The following is a 16,609-nucleotide window of genomic DNA, read 5'->3' on the forward strand; positions in this document are numbered from 1 at the left end:
GTGGCCAGCTTTCAGATCTCACACGATTTGATGTGGCTCCTTAAGCCCCAGCTCCTGGGGTGTCGTGATTAGGGGAGAATCTCAGCTTTCATTTAAAATGCAAAGTAAGTTTCTAGCCCTGGCGTTTGCAGAGAGAAGCTTGCAAACATGACCTGAGTGTGACCTAAAGGCCACACTGAGTGGGAGCAGAGGGCAAATAAAAAGAACCCAGCAGGAGAAGGATAGTTCAGTGGTTTGAGCATTGACCTGCTAAACCCAGGGTTGTGAGCTCAAGCCTTGAGGGGGCTACTTAGGGATCTGGGGCAAAATCAGTACTCAGTCCTGCTAGTGAAGACAGTGGGCTGGACTCCATGACCTTTCAGGGTCCCTTCTGGCTCTAAGAGATGGGTATATCTCCATTTATTTACTTATTTATTTTGAAAAACCTTGTGATTTTTAAGCCAATCTAATGGTTTTGGGGAGGCTGGCTCATGATTTTCAAATGTTCAGGGGTGTGGTACTGTCCTTCTGTGTGTGCAGGGGTGTGTGTGAGTGTACCTGTGCGGAAAAGTTCTCCTCTGACTGTATGTGTGTATACTGGGGTGCATGAAAATGGTGATAAAGTTTCCTAAAGTTCACAGAAATTTTGTTGCTAATGTTATTTGCTTTTTCTTTTTTTGAGTCCCTGAAAGAGCTCTTTCCACAAAATCTTGAAGGGCCAGAGCTTTCAGTGACTGGCAATAAGATGGCAAGTGAAGGTCAGTGCTAGCAAATGCAAAGTAATGCACATTGGAAGGTACCATTAGAACTTCTCAAACACCTTCCTTGGCTCTAAATCAACTCAAGAAAAGACTTGAGGATCATTGTGGCCAGCTCAATGAAGGCCTCTGCTTGGCATGCAGCAGCTGACAAATAAGCAAATAAAATGTTAGGGTGCATAAGGAAAGGGACACAGAAAAATGAGGGAAATGTCATAGTGTCATTCTGTAAGTCAATGGGGCGTTGGAATAGTGGGCTCTCTTTGGTAACCCTGTCTCAGATATATCAGAAAGAGAGAAGATTTGGAGATGGGCAATAGGAAGCTATAGAGGCCTGGAAAAAAACTTTCATGTGAAAAGAAATCGGAAAGATTCAGGCCGTTTAGCTTAGAGAGGAGATGAAACAAGGATACAAAATAATGACCCTTAAGTATAGTACAAGAACAAGGCCATGCAATGAAATTCAGAGGGTAATATATTTAAAACAGCGAAAAGGATTTCTTCCACACACACACAATACACAGTTAACCCCTGGAACTCATTGCAGCAAGCTATCAATAAGGACAAAAGCTTAGCAGGGTTTAAGACTGGGTTGGACATTTTTGGAGCTAGCAAGAATATTTGAAGTTATAATAGTCCTGATTATTAAAATACATAAACAAGAGTTTTGGAAAGGATCTAAACCCTCATGCTTCAGGGCTAAGCTAGCTTCTGAGGATCAGGAAGAAACTTCTAATCTGGGCAGGTATCCCATAAATGCTCAGTAGGGAGGTTTTTGCATCTTCCTCTGAAGAACTGGTGCCGGCTACTGCCGGACAAAGGCTATTGGACTACATGTACCTCAGGTCTGATCCGGTATGTTCCTGGGTTCCCCAGTTGTCCCTAGAGACAGACAAGCTCTGGAAAGCTAGCGGTGCCTCAGATTCCCCATGATATTCATCTTCTTCATTAATGCTAATAAAATATAGTATAAGTGGAGGATTGTCCTACATCCTCAGGGCCTGCTGCTTGCCAGCCTTCTCCTGAGCCCATCGGAGGACTCCATTTGTATGTGTCTATATATCGTGTGTGTGTGTGTGTGTGTGTAATGGAAAATGAACAACTGCATGCTCTGTTAGCTAATTATGTACCGGGGAAGTGGCAGGTGACAATGCTTTTCTAAATAACTAACAGCAGCACCAGACCAAACACCAGAGATAGACATTGCCCCACTTCTCAGGTTTGAAGCAGACTTTTCATGACTGACTGCCTCCCCGATTGCAACACAAAGATAAACCCTGAGCCACGCCCACCACCTCCACACTCTCATCTCACGTCTCACCAGCCTGCAGCAGGCGGGCGACTGGCCTACTTCTGCCAGGTTGGCCCTGTGTTTAAAATGCAGAATTCCTGCCTACATCACTACAGTGGGAGCGAGGGGCTGTCGCAACACGTGTCTTACTGAGAGAGAAATCCACCATGCGGTCAGAGGACTAGTTGCTAACAAACGTCAGCAACTGAGCTCTGATCCGTATGGAAGGAAGATTGCAATACAATGAGAAGCTTAGTCAAAAAGGCCCTAAAGCTAAGAGTAAAGGAAGTAAATCCCTAGAGGTGGCATGTGCCACTGTAGCATTTGTAGTGTAGACATTGTGACGCTGGCAGAGCAGGTGCCAGCTCATGCCAAGGTCCCTGGGCCTCGCTGAACATAGCTGGAAACCAGTCTGGCTCGCCTATGTGTTAGTGCTGTTAAAATTGACATTAGAGTTATAAGAATATGTTTAGTGTTTAGACTTTATGAAATGCTTGTCAGATGCAGCATGTATTAATCAAGCTGTATCCCATGTCGGAAGGCAATATTTAAGTGTTTGCTCTGTAACTAGGAAAGTGTTTGCTATAACTGTAAAACCCCACAGTCAGGAGAGAAGCATTAGCGAGTGTGAAATACTAGTTCACCACCAGAGGTGTCATCTCCTCCCCACCAAAGGAAGGACTAGAGACACCAGACAAACCATTGTGGAACACCAGGGGACAAAAAACTTTGTTGATTTCCCCCCACACACACCCATGAAGAGGGGACGTGCACAAGACCTCATCCTATCACAGCTTGAAAGCTGGGGGAAGGGAATAAAAACGCCTGTTAAAGATAAATTATCATCACTATGATGCTTGGGATTTGGAGAGGGCAATATTTGCAAGCATAAGCGAGGGATCGCTAAACCAGGGGGTCTCACAAGAAATTTTTTGGTGGCCGTACCGTGCGGCCACCAACTCTTGCTGACGGCCACTCTGAATTTTTTTCCTAAAATGCTTTAGGAAAAACAAATAAATATGCACATATACATGTCAAAGTCATTATAATTTATTTATGTAGGTTTTATTGTAGGCTCAATAATAAAAATAATATTCAGTTGTCTCTACTCTTTGCTGGACCTAAACAGAATAGAAACAAATAATGAAGGGGGGGGGGGGAAGGATAGCTCAGCGGTTTGGCCTGCTAAACCCAGGGTTGTGAGTTCAATCCTTGAAGGGGTCAGCTAGGGATTGGGGTGGGGAGTTGGGGATTGGTCCTGCTTTGAGCAGGGGGTTGGACTACATGACCTCCTGAGGTCCCTTTCAACCCTGCCATTCTATGAATGTACTTTGCATGTTCTTGTCTTTTTGTTGTTTCTTTTGCTTGCTTGTGTTTTTTGTTTGTTTTTGTTTTTTTTAAGAATTGCTAGCTAGTAAGTTTGTTTCTGTGAAAAGTGATATTTGGATGTCTGTTAACATGGCTTTGCCCCCCTAATCACCACCTAGGAGGCTATGGCTGCAGGAAAAGCCCCTGGGGGCCACATTTGAGAAATGCTACCATTGGAACCTAAGTCTGCAACTCATGTATGTTTGGCTGCTTTCACCTTGTAAATAACTCTCTTATTTCTCTTTCCTAGCTTGTGATGGGGTGAGCTCCCCGCACCAGCCCAGCAAAAGCTGAATTAGGCCAGGGGGGCCCAATTAGCTAATAAGTAGCGTGGCTCACAGGCCACAGGTTGCCCACCACTGATTAATAAGGCTGCAAACAGGGGAGCGTTAGGCTGGAGGCAGCTGATTAGAGACAGGCTCACCTGTGCAGGAGCAAGTGAGGCTTGTATAAAGGCAGGTAGCTAGCTACAGGTGGGGGCTGCTGCAATAGGATAGTCCCTTCGTGGGAAGAGGGAGGTGTGTTTAGGGGCTAGCAGCTGGAAAAGCTGCAGTGAAGTAGGCTGTGGTCACTCTGTAACTGGGGGGAGTTAGAAGCTGGCAAACCTGGGGGTAGGGGGAAGCTGGAGGTGTAGGAAGAAGCCCAGGGAAACAGCAGTAAGAGCTAGGACTTTGGCTGCTTGTTATAGGGTCTCTGGGCTGGACCCCAGTGTAGAGGGCAGGTCTGGACTCCCCTACCAGCCACTGGGGAGTGGTCAGGGTGTTAGAGGCATCAGCCAGACAGCAGGTCTGGAAAGCCTGTGAATTCCTTGGAAAGGGAGGATTTTAGTGACTTTGCTGAAGGGCTAAGCAACAGAGAAGAAGATGCAGGCCTGGGAGTGAGCTGGAGAGCAGAGCAAGAGAGGTCAGGCGAAGATATCACTGAAGGGAGAGCACAAGCTGGAGAGCTAATTCCCCAGGGGAGACAGCAGGGGGTGCCATTTGCAGAGAGTGGCCCCTGTGATATTGTGACCAGGCTGGTGATAGTGACTATGAAATGCTCAGGTGGGTGAGAGAGGTTATAAAAATACAAACTCAATAATAAGGTGGGATTTCAACTATCCCCATAGTGACTGGGTACACGTCTCCTCAGGACAGAATGCAGAAACAAAGTTCCTTGACACCTTAAATGACTGCTTCTTGGAGCAGCTAGTCCTGGCACCCATAAGAGGAGAGGCAATTCTCAATTTAGTCAGAAGTAGAGGACAGGATCTGGTCTAAGAGGTGAATATAGATGAACTCACTAGTAATAGTGACTATAACATAATAAAGTTTAACATCTGGGTGGGGTGTGGGGGACACCACACCCATCCACCCTGGTAGCATTTAATTTCAGAGAGGGGAACTACACAATAATGAAGAATTTAGTTAAACAGAAGTAAAAGGTACAGTGCCCAAAGTGAAATCCCTGCAAGCTGCATGGACACTTTTTAAGGACACCATAATAGAGGCTCAAATTAAATGTATAATACAAATTAAAAAACAGAGGACCAAAAAAGAGCCACTGTGGCTAAACAACAAAGTAAAAGAAGCAGTGAGAGGCGAACAGGCATCCTTTTAAAAAGTGGAAGTTAAATCCTATTGAGGAAAATAGAAAAGAGCATAAACTCTGGCAAGTGACATGTAAAAATATAATCAGGAAGGCCAAAAGAGAATTTGAAGAGCAACTAGCAAAGACTCAAAGCAACAGCAAAATTTTATTTAAGTATATCAGAAGCAGGAAGCCTGCTAAACAACCACTCAACCCCCTGGATGATCAAGAGGCTGAAGGAGCACTCAAGGATGATAAAGCCATTGCGGAAAAACTAAATGAATTCTTTGCATCAGGCTTCACAGCTGAGGATGTGAGGGAGATTCCCAAACCTGAGCCATTCTTTTTAGGTGACAAATCTGAGGAACTGTCCCAGATTGAGGTGTCATTAGAGGAGATTTTGGAACAAAGTGATAAATTAAACAGTAAAAAGTCACCAGCAGCAGATGGTATTCACCCAAGAGTTCGGAAGGAAATCAAATGTGAAATTGCCGTTTGTAACCTATCATTTAAATCAGCTTCTATACCGGATGACTGAAGGATAGCTAATGAGATGCCAATTTCTTTAAAAGACTCCATTGTTGGTCTTGGCAAGTTGACTTCAGTACCAAGCAAACTAGTTCAAACTATAGTAAAGAACAGAATTGTCAAACAAATAGATGCACATAATTTGTTGGGGAAGAGTCAATATGAGGTTTTTTTGTAAAGAAAAATCATGCCTCACCAATCTACTAGAATTCTTTGATGGAGTCAACAAGCACGTGGACAAGGGGATCCAGTGGATATAATGTACTTAGATTTTCAGCAAGCCTTTGATAAGGACCTTCATCAAAGGCTCTTAAACAAAGTAAGCTGTCATAGGATAAGGGAGACGTTCTTCTCATGGACTGGTAACTGGTTAATAGATAAGAAACAAAGGGTAGGAATAAATAGTCAGTTTTCAGAATGGAGAGAGGTGTATATAGTGGTGTCCCCCAGGGGTCTGTACTGGGCCCAGTCCTATTCCACATTCATAAATGATTTGGAAAAAGGGGTAAAAGGTGAGGTGGCAAAATTTGCAGATGATACAAAGCTATCCAAGATAGTTAAGTCCAAAGCAGACTGTGAAGAGCTACAAAGGGACTTCACAAAACTAGGTGACTGGGCAACGAAATGGCAGATGAAATTCAATGTTGATAAATGCACATTGGAAAACATAATCCCAACTATACTTATAAAATGATGGTGTCTAAATTAGCTGTTACCATTCAAGAAAGAGATCTGAGTCATTGTGGACAGTTCTCTGAAAACATCCACTCAATGTGCAGCGGCAGTCAAAAAAGCAAAGAGAATGGTGGGCATCATTAAGAAAAGGATAGATAATAGGACAGAAAATATCATATTGCCTCTATATAAATCCATGGTTCGCCCACATCTTGAATACTGTGTGCAGATGTGGTCCCCCATCTCAAAAAATATATGCTGGGATTGGAAAAAGTTCAGAAAAGGGCAACAAATATGATTAGGGGTATGGAATGGCTTCCACATGAGGAGACATTATAAGACTGGGACTTTTCAGCTTGGAAAAGAGACAACTAAGGGGGGGGGGGATATGATAGAGGTCTATAAAATCATGGTGGGTGTGGAGAAAGTAAATAAGGAAGTGTTATTTACTCCTTTTCATAACACAAGAACTACAGGTCACCAAATGAAATGAATAGCAGCAGGTTTAAAACAAACAAAAAAGTACTTCACAAAATGCAGTCAACCTGTGGAACTCCTTGCCAGAGGATGTTGTGAAGGCCAAGACTATAACAGCATTCAAAACAGAATTAGATAAGTTCATGGACAATATGTCTATCAATGGCTATTAGCCAGGATGAGCAGGGACGTTTGCCAGAAGCTGGGAATGGGCGACGGGATGCATCACTTGATGATTACCTGTTCTGTTCATTTCCTCTGGGGCACCTGGCACTGGCCACTGTTGGAGGACAGGATACTGAGCTAGATGGACCTTTGGTCTGACCCAGTATGGTCCCATTCTTATGTTCTTAATAAACCTTTAGTTAGTTTAATATAGGATTGGCTACAAGCATTGTCTTTGGTGAGAGATCTGGAGTGCAACTGACTTGGGTTAAAGTGATTGGTCTTTTGGGATTGAGAGTAACTTGACTATTGTTGTGATGTTTGGTGTAAGTGACCATCTATCACTAAGTCCAGCTTGCCTGAGCGGGAAGACAGATCGGCGTGACCAAAGGACTGGCTAGGACTCCATGGTAAGGCTGTAATAGTGCTTAAGGAGTTTACACTCGATACTTGGCTGGTGAAATCTAAGTGTAGAACTCACAACCCGTTTGGGGTCCTTGCCCTGGTTCCTAACTGTCTGCCCTGAGGCTGGCACTCACGCTTGTGAGCCACGCCAGACACTCCCTTTGGGTGACATTCATCCAGCAGGACAAGGGCCAGGGGAAGCCCCCATGCAGTGAAGTAAGGGCCGTTTCTCTTCACAGGGGTGCATGGAGCAGACGCACACTAAGGCTTCCTGTTCCCAGGAGAGCTGACCTCTGTACCACCTTGGGAATAAGCTGCCATGGAGTGGAGGTTTATGGACATATCCACTGGGATGTAGTTACACAGATCCCTGCATAGGTTGTGGATCCTACGTGCAGTTGGTGTAGCAGCTGTGAAGGGCCTGACAAGCCTCTCTGTGCCCTGTCCTCTCCTAGCCCTCCGCAGTTCCACTTCAAAGCCCATTGACTGGGGACTTTGCACGTGCGTGTGTAAACATCACCCATCGGGCTCAGCCACCAGTCCTGCTGCATGCCAGGGCAGTGGAGTGAGGGGGCAAAGGGACCATCGGCTGCCTGCATTTCCAGAACCGGTGTGGCACTGGGAGATCAGCCACTGACCTAATACAACTACTCCCCCTCCAGCACAGCTGGGCAAAGCCTCTGCAACAGGCTGTCATCCAGGGGGCAGCCAAAGAGCTGGTGCAGGCTAATCCCGACTGCAGCATGGGCGTACAGCAGGGAGCAGCTTGTAGCGCCAGGCATAATCTGATTCCTGGCCTGCTGCTGAGATGGTGCAGCTGTGTGTCCACTTTGAAAGATGGACCTTGTGGTGCCTCTCAGAATCCCACAGTGCAAACAGAAGAGGTGATGTGAGTCTCGGAGGGCCAGGCAGGAGAGCAAGGGATGGAAACAGGTCCAAAACGTAAATTAAGCTTCTATTTATACGTGTTTCATTAAAATTTAATATTTGGTTAATGGATGAAGCTGCAGTCACAAAAAATGTGGGATAAAATGTGTCAAAAACGCATTAGTGTCAAGAGACGGAGCCGTAGCAAGTGAGGGGGGAAACGCGGTCTAACATGCTCTGTAGATGTTTTTTCATACGGAGCAAGTCTCGGTGCAGAACAGATCCGCACGTCAGGGCAAAACTGGGGTGAAGGGCCATGCGCTGAAGGTCCCTTTAGTGAGGTATTGATAAGTGGGAACAATTTAAAAGGTGTTAGTCCAAATGATTGCTGCCCTAAGTGACTGAGGATTAATGTTTTGTAAATATCACATGTTCTGCATTGGTGGGGGACCAAATGGCATTGCCCTTTGCTTGTCTTCCCTTCCTAGGATATCTTCTAAAAACAGAAAGCAACCAGAAAATTTCATTCTGAGTAAGGCTGTTGGGGAAGCCTTTTCCACAAAATGTGTTTTGCCAAAAAATGGCAATTTGTTGAAACCAAAACTTTTCCTGGGGAACGGTTGCTTTTGACAATTCTCCTGACTTGGACAAATGTTGAAAAAAGAAGTTCTGAAATTGTGTAAATGTCCTATTTTGAAATTTTCAAAATGATAGGTTTGGGGGTTTTATGTTGAAAATAACTTTTAGTTTTGAAATTTAACTAGATTTATACTTTTTAAAAGGCCAACATTGAAACAAAACATTTTGAAGTTATTGAAATGAAATGTTTCAAAATGGAATTGAAACCAAATATATTTGGTTTGTTGATTTGTGAAATTTTTCAAGATTTCAACTTTTTGTCCCAACTTGGGATGGGGAAAACTTTTTTTTGCAAAATCTCAAAAAATTCTCTTGGGACAGGAATACCACTGCCTACCCAGTCCTAATTCTGCGTGGCTGAGGGAAACCATAAATCAAGAAAGAACAGAAGTTAAGTTTGCATGGGAAAGCACAGTGCATTTGACACCTTTACAACACTGCTATGTGCACTTTGCCTCTCAAGTTACCTGTCTCTTTCTGTGGAGAGAAGAGTCCTTAGAAATTTAAAAGATGTGGAAGAGGGAGGAAAGACACATAACTGCATAGCTAAATAGACCGCACTTCCAATCCATGGATCTGCACAACCTCTGACGGAAGATGAGCTTCTACATGAATCATGGCAATGCCAAAGTGTGTGCATGTATAACCCACTGTGCTTGGTGTGTTACATGTTCCCCTCTGGACCCAGTCCACAGAGCATAGAATCATAGAATATTAGGGTTGGAAGAGACCTCAGGAGGTCATCTAGTCCAACCACCTGCTCAAAGAAGGACCAATCCCCAACTAAGCCTGACCTTAAAAACCTCTAAGGAAGGAGATTCCATCACCTCCCTAGGTAACCCATTCCAGTGCTTCACCACCCTCCTAGTGAAAAACTTTTTCACAATATCCAACCTGAACCTCCCCCACTGCAACTTGAGACCATTATTCCTTGTTCTGTCATCTGCCACCACTGAGAACAGTCTAGATCCATCCTCTTTGGAACCCCCCTTCAGGTAGTTGAAAGCAGCTATCAAATCCCCCCTCACTCTTCTCTTCTGGAGACTAAACAATCCCAGTTCCCTCAGCCTCTTCTCATAAGTCATGTGCTTCAGCCCCCTAATCATTTTTGTTGCCCTCCGCTGGACTCTTCAATTTTTCCACAGCCTTCTTGTAGTGTGGGGCCCAAAACTGGACACACTACTCCAGATGAGGCCTCACCAATGTCGAACAGAGGAGAATGATCACGTCCCTCGATCTGCTGGCAATGCCCCTACTTATACAATGTCTGTCCATTACAGCTCTAAGCTCTGGAGTCTGACTCGCTAGGTCAAGCTTTAGAGATTTTGGCTCCTAGTTCTGGAGATCCCTAAGTGCTATCAGAGGAATAATTACCCCTACCCCTCATGCTAGATATGTGTGCAAAGAAGGAGGAGAGAGCAGCTTCCCGCTCCGTGATGGGGAAGCTGGGAATAGGAGCAATAGGAAAGGAAAGCGCAGCTGGAGATGCCGGGTTCCTAGGAATTATTGACTCATTTCTTCACAGTCGGAGCTTTTCCCAGCTGGGTTTAGATTTCTTCAAATGAGGCACATCCTTTATTCAGCACTTTGACTTCCCTTCCTTGCACTGTCTGATGGTGTTCGCAGTGATCTGCACTCCCAGCCCCTGAGAGAAACCCGTCTCTGTTCACCATCCCCCCTCTGCATGAGTCATAAGGGCAAATCCATTGCCTTTAGTGGAGCTGGGTTGCTTCGCACCAGCTAATGATCTATCCCAGCAGTCCTTTCCGTCTCACTACGATTAGGTTCTTGGGGCCATTTTCTCCTTCGAGGTCGTTTTCTTCTCCAGACCTTAGCCGTGTCATTGTTTCAGCCCTAAAAGTCTGTTTATTCACTTTGAGTGTAATCCTAGCTGGGGGGGGAGGGGGATGTTTGCCATTGAGTTCAGTTGGACCAAGATTTCACTCCATGTTTCCAAAATAAAGTGCGATGTAGGATAGAACCATGGAAACTCAAATCATCCCTTCTGGGAAAAGAAACCCCTTTCTATGCGTGAGTTAAGGCCACAAAGCCTTTCGAATGCTGGCGTGTGGTCTATGGGCTGGGCCATGTCACTATTACCAGGCTACTCGCTGTTTTTCTATAATCAAAGCAGCTGTTTCACCTCTTCAAAGAAGATTGCCTGGGAGACATTGCGCTGGGCAGCTATTGCCTTTCCAAAGAGCATTGCCGAGGAGATGCGGCCTTTTCAAAAGAATGGGCCCAGGGGTGTTGTCTGGGGGATGGTTTCTTTCTGGGTTGGCAGAGCCCAAGTTAGAATTTAGCCTCAACTCTTGCAAAAAGAGTCAGGTGGGATCTTTTCGATCCACAATTATCTCTGCTCGATCCCCTGCTCCATAGACTTTTAAAGCATTGATCCTCACCCTCCTTATTTGAGGAGATGTTCTTCCCATTTGACAGGTAAAAAACTAAAGCACGCGGGGAGATAAGCAATAGGAACGCTTAGCTGAGCTCTTCTCTAATGTGTTCCATTCCCAGATCTCAAATCATGATAGAAAGAAGCTATGCATTAGACCTGGTCAGAAATTGTGGGGGGGTTTGTTTTTGTTTTTTTGTTTTTTAATTTTAGATGGAAAATATGGATTTGACAAAATTGAAACCATTAACAGAAAAGGGTCGGTTTTGATGAATTTCCTGTTTGGAATTTTTTTCGGGGGGGGAGGGAGGTTGTAATTGTTTAAATCATCCATCTTCACATTTTTAGAATGAAAATTATTCAATTTTTTTTGTTTCAGAACAACTTTTGTTTTAAAAATGTACATTAACTTATAGTTTAATTTTTGGGGGGCTTTTTTATAAAAGGTCAACATTGAAATGAAATGGTGTGAAATTATTAAGAACATAAGAATGGCCATACTGGGTCAGACCAAAGGTCCATCTAGCCCAGTATCCTGTCTTCCAACAGTGGCCAATGCCAGGTGCCCCAAAGGGAACAAACAGAACAGGTCATTATCAAGTGATCCATCCCCAGCTTCTGGCAAGCAGGCTAGGGACACCATCCCTCCCCATCCTGGCTAATAGCCATTGATGGACCTATCCTCCATGAACTTATCTAATTCTTTTTTGAATCCTGTTATAGTCTTGGCCTTCACAACATCCTCTGGCAAGGAGTTCCACAGGTTGACTGCATTGTGTGAAGTACTTTTTTGTTTGTTTTAACCCTGCTGCTATTCCTTTCATTTGGTGACCTGTAGTTCTTGTGTTATGAGAAGGAGTAAACACTTCCTTATTTACTTTTTCCACACCAGTCATGATTTTATAGACCACTATCATATCCCCCCTTAGTCATCTCTTTTCCAAGTTGAAAAGCCCCAATTTTATAATCTCTCCTCATATAGCTGCCGTTCCACACCCTTAATCCCCTATTTGTTGCCCTTTTCTGAAACTTTTCCAATTCCAATCAATCTTTTTTGATATGGGGCGACCCCATCTGCACACAGTATTCAAGATGTGGGTGTATCATGGATTTATATAGCGGCAATATGATATTTTCTGTCCTGTTATCTATCCCTTTCTTAATGATGCCCACCATTCTCTTTGCTTTTTTGACTGCCGCTGCACATTGAGTGGATGTTTTCAGAGAACTATCCACAATGACTTCAAGATCTTTCTTGAGTGGTAACAGCTAATATATAATGCAAAGTAATGCACATTAGCTGGGATTATGTTTTCCATAATCATAATCCCAGCTAATGTGTATTACCTTGCATTTATCAACACCGAATTTCATCTGCCATTTTGTTGCCCAGTCACCCAATTTTGAGAGATCCTTTTGTAGCTCTTCGCAGTCTGCCTGGGACTTAACTATCTTGAGTAGTTTTGTATCATCTGCAAATTTTGCCACTTCACTGTTTACCCCTTTTTCCAGATCATTTATGAATATGTGGAATAGGACTGGGCCCAGTACAGACCCCTGGGGGACACCACTATTTACCTCTCTCTGTTCTGAAAACTGACCCTCTATTCCTACCCTTTGTTTCCTATCTTTTAACCAGTTACCAATCCATGAGAGGACCTTCCCTCTTATCCCATGACAGCTTACTTTGCTTAACAGCCTTTAGTGAGGGACCTTGTCAAAGGCTTTCTGAAAGTCTAAGTACATTATATCCACTGGACTGAAACAAATTGCATCATTTGACCTGCTCCAAAAATATATATATTTTTGGTTCATGAACATTGTCAAGGTTTTGACCTTTCATTCCCATTTGGAACAGGAATTTTTTTTTTAATTTTCAAAAATACTTGTAGGATAGGAGAATTCCTAACCCTTCCCCACCCAGCATCATGAACCCCATTTCACAGATGGGGTAAGAGAGGTACAGCAAGGGATATCAACTCTGCCCATGGTCACCCACCACACCAATGAAAGAGTATTGAAACATGATCTCCTGAGTTCCCATCCTGTATCCACTAGACCATGCTGCCCCAAATGTACCCTTAAATCACTTGCTAAAGGTCACTCAAAGTCTAGGGAAGAGCCATGATTTGAATCAAGGGCTTGTCTACATGGGGACATCCAGGACAGTTAATCCAAATTAACTAATATTGTGAATTTGAAGTGGATTAGTTAAACCTCATTGAATCCCTGTGTGGATGCTGTTGTTCAGAATTAAAGTGCCCTTAGTTCGATTTAGCTTAATTCAATTTGGAAGTGAATTAAACCAAACCAAATGAAGGTCACTTTATTTCTGAATGCATGTGTTCCTATAGGGATTTAATGTGGTTTAAATAATCCATTTTAAATTCTCACCTTTAGTTAATTTGAATTTATTTTCCTGGATGTCCCCATGTAGACAAGTCCTAAGATCCCCTGAGTTATGGGCCAGTCCATTAGCTGCAAGATCATGTTTTCTATTTAGGAATTTAACCGTATGAATCAGAGTCATTGAGTTTAAAGCCGGAATGGACCACCAACTCACCTAATCTGATGTCCCATGTATCACAGGCCAGCGGCAGCACCACCCAGCATCCGCACATTAAACCCAACAACCAAAATAGACCAGTTTATCACTTCAACTGGAGTTAGCAAACAATTTGCTTCAAACACAGCACTAGGTTGGTTTAGATTGACAGCAAAACAAGTCTATGACAAGGGGAGAGAGGATTTTAAGTGAGTATAAAAGATAGTTAGAAATGGTTGCAAGCAAATAAAAGAGAAAAATCCTTTCTAGAGACTAAAACTTAACCAAACTACAGTCTTGGTTCACAATAAGATTCTTATCACACCACTTCCAGCAAGATGGCTCCTTTGCTCAGGATCTCCCACGAAGTCCAAAGTGCTCCGTTCCTTTGTCTTTTTATTTGAAAGATGACTCAGGGTTCTTTCCCCACCTTTTTTATAGTCTGGTGAACCTTTGAAATAGATTCTTCTGAAGAGTAACCCTCCTCCCTCCCTCCCCCCGAACATACAGTTCAATCAAGCTAGGAGGAAGGAGACATGAAGTCTGAAGGCGAAGGGATTTTCATGCTGGTTTTTCCCCCCGTTGGTGTTTGATTTGCTTTTTAGCAATCTGCTTCCTGGCATCTCATCCCCCAGCTGCGATGCTGAGTTATCTCCTCCCCAAGTTGCCTGATGTTTCATTGACCTTTTATGGAAACTGCATTTCCATTGTCTTTTAATGTACTTTGGAAGTACCTTCAAGGTGGCAGAACCTTTGTCTAGGGCAGGGGTAACTTCAGCTCTTCCTGGAAGACACACATTAAGGACATAATTCCCAGTAAGTCTGCAATTTTAAATGTGTCCTCCATACATACACCACACAGTAACATTAATGTTCTGTAGGGTATTAGCTTTCTATTGATACCTTCCGTGACACCTTTTAGATACAGATTATGACATTTGTGAGTTGGGGGATGCTCAACTGGTCAGGCGAACTGAAACTCACAACCAGATACCAGTGAGCCTCTTGTATTGGGATGCTGTTAGGGTCACACCTCCCCGTAATGCTGGAGAAAAGTTTCTAAGGGTGTGTCTACACTACCAGCCGGATGGGTGGGCAGTGATTGATCCAGCGGGGATCGATTTATCGCATCTAGTCTAGACATGATAAATCGACCCTCGAGCGCTCTCCCGTCGACTCCTGTACTCCAGCGCTGCGAGAGGTGCAGGCAGAGTCGACGGGGGAGCGGCAGCAGTTGACTCACGGTGAAGACACCGCGGTAAGTCGATCTAAGCATGTCGACTTCAGCTACATTATTCACGTAGCTGAATTGCGTAACTTAGATTGGCTAACCCCCCCAGTGTAGACCAGGGCATAGAAAATTAAAAATGTGTGTGTTGGGGGGGGGGGGTAATATTTCCCAAATTGCTCTAGTAATTGATTAAAATACATCTGTCAGACACATGTCTCTGGGAACAATGGGCTGAAGTGAAGCCTTCCTTCTCCTCCATGGAAGGCGCTGGGGTCTCATCTCTGCAGCAACATCTCCAGTGACTCTCCTGTACTAAGGAACTTATCTGGCACTCTCCACTGAACTATCTGAGCATCCCATGATATTTTAATGTATTTACCCCTGTTGTGCTATTATCCCCCTTTTACAGGTGGGAAACTGAGGCACATGATGACTTAGCATCCATCTATATGGGAGCTAAAGGTGTAATGTCTAGCTTGGGTGGGTGTACTCACTCTAACTAAGCTACATGGGTAACCTGCCCTGAGTACAATCCCATCCAAGACCCGAGGTATGTAGTCAGGGCAGCTAGCCCATCGCTATTTTTAGTACACCAGCTCGATCAGAACCAACACTGGTATGTCCACATGAGCTGGAAATTACACCTCTCGCTCTGTATAGACAGACCCTAAGTGACTGCCATTGGTCGCTCAGGGGGTCTCTAGCAAAGCAGGGAACAGAATCCAGGTCTCTGAAGTTTAAGGCTAGTATCTTAACCACTCAACCCTCTATCTACTCCCTCGCATGCTCTCTAATTCCTTATCCCACCTCTGTGGTATCTGAGCCCCTGCCAAGCTCCCAGCCTCCTTCATCTCAATGCACAGGACAACGTCCTGTACTGGAGGTGGCTTTAATATCGGAGGGTCATGCACGAAAGCCCTTTGCTGGGCTGTGTGCGGTGAAGTGCTGCCAACAAACCCCAGCTGGGACTGGGCAGGTTTTTCAATCGCCTCTTCCTAGCAGCTTCCTTTGTTCCCCTTTTCCTCTTCCTGTCAGGCTCCTGCCACCTCAGTTCTGTCTCCAAGGCCATTATTCCCCGCAAGGGATGGTGAGAACCCAGGCTGCCCTCCCTGAGCACGCCTTCCCTCGCTAAAGGCGAGGAGCCATCCAGTGCGTAGAAAGCGTTTGAAATATTCATGCCGGGAAAACAAATGGAGATTCATTAAAAAGTGTCGCTGCCACGGGAGGGAGCAGGACGCAAAACCTCTGTAATAAAGAGCTGTTAACATGCAGGAGTAAAAGCTTTATTAGGCCTTGTTCTCATCATTTATTTATAGGCTCCTTGTACTTCAAAGGCCTCACAAAAATATCCAAGCAGTTGTCACTGTGACATGGTGAGCAGAGTGATTTCTGGGCAGAAGGACTTTGTCAATCTGTCCCAGGACGTGCAGCCCACTTCCTGGGTGGCATTCATAGATTTCATAGAATATCAGGGTTAGAAGGGACCTCAGGATGTCATCTAGTCCAACCCCCTGCTCAAAGCAGGACCAATCCCCAGATAGATTTTTTCCTCCAGTTCCCTAAATGGCCCCTTCAAGGATTGAACTCACAACCCTGGGTTGTTTAGTAGGCCAATGCTCAAACCACTGAACTATCCCTCCCCCAGGGCAACCCTCAAAATAGGTCTCAATGGCATGCAGGTCCTGCATAAGTCCTTAACGCAGTGGTGAATTTCACC

The 16,609-nt window shown here is 44.4% G+C and overlaps 1 protein-coding gene across 2 annotated transcripts in view; it reads right to left on the reverse strand.

The window, feature by feature from the left end:
• ASIC2 (acid sensing ion channel subunit 2) overlaps positions 1-16,609 on the reverse strand; it is a 1,225,960-nt gene that overhangs the window by 632,474 nt on the left and 576,877 nt on the right. The gene's annotated exons all lie outside the window — the stretch shown is intronic.

Source organism: Trachemys scripta, chromosome 23 (genome assembly GCF_013100865.1).
Source record: "Trachemys scripta elegans isolate TJP31775 chromosome 23, CAS_Tse_1.0, whole genome shotgun sequence".
Classification (NCBI taxonomy): domain Eukaryota; kingdom Metazoa; phylum Chordata; order Testudines; family Emydidae; genus Trachemys; species Trachemys scripta.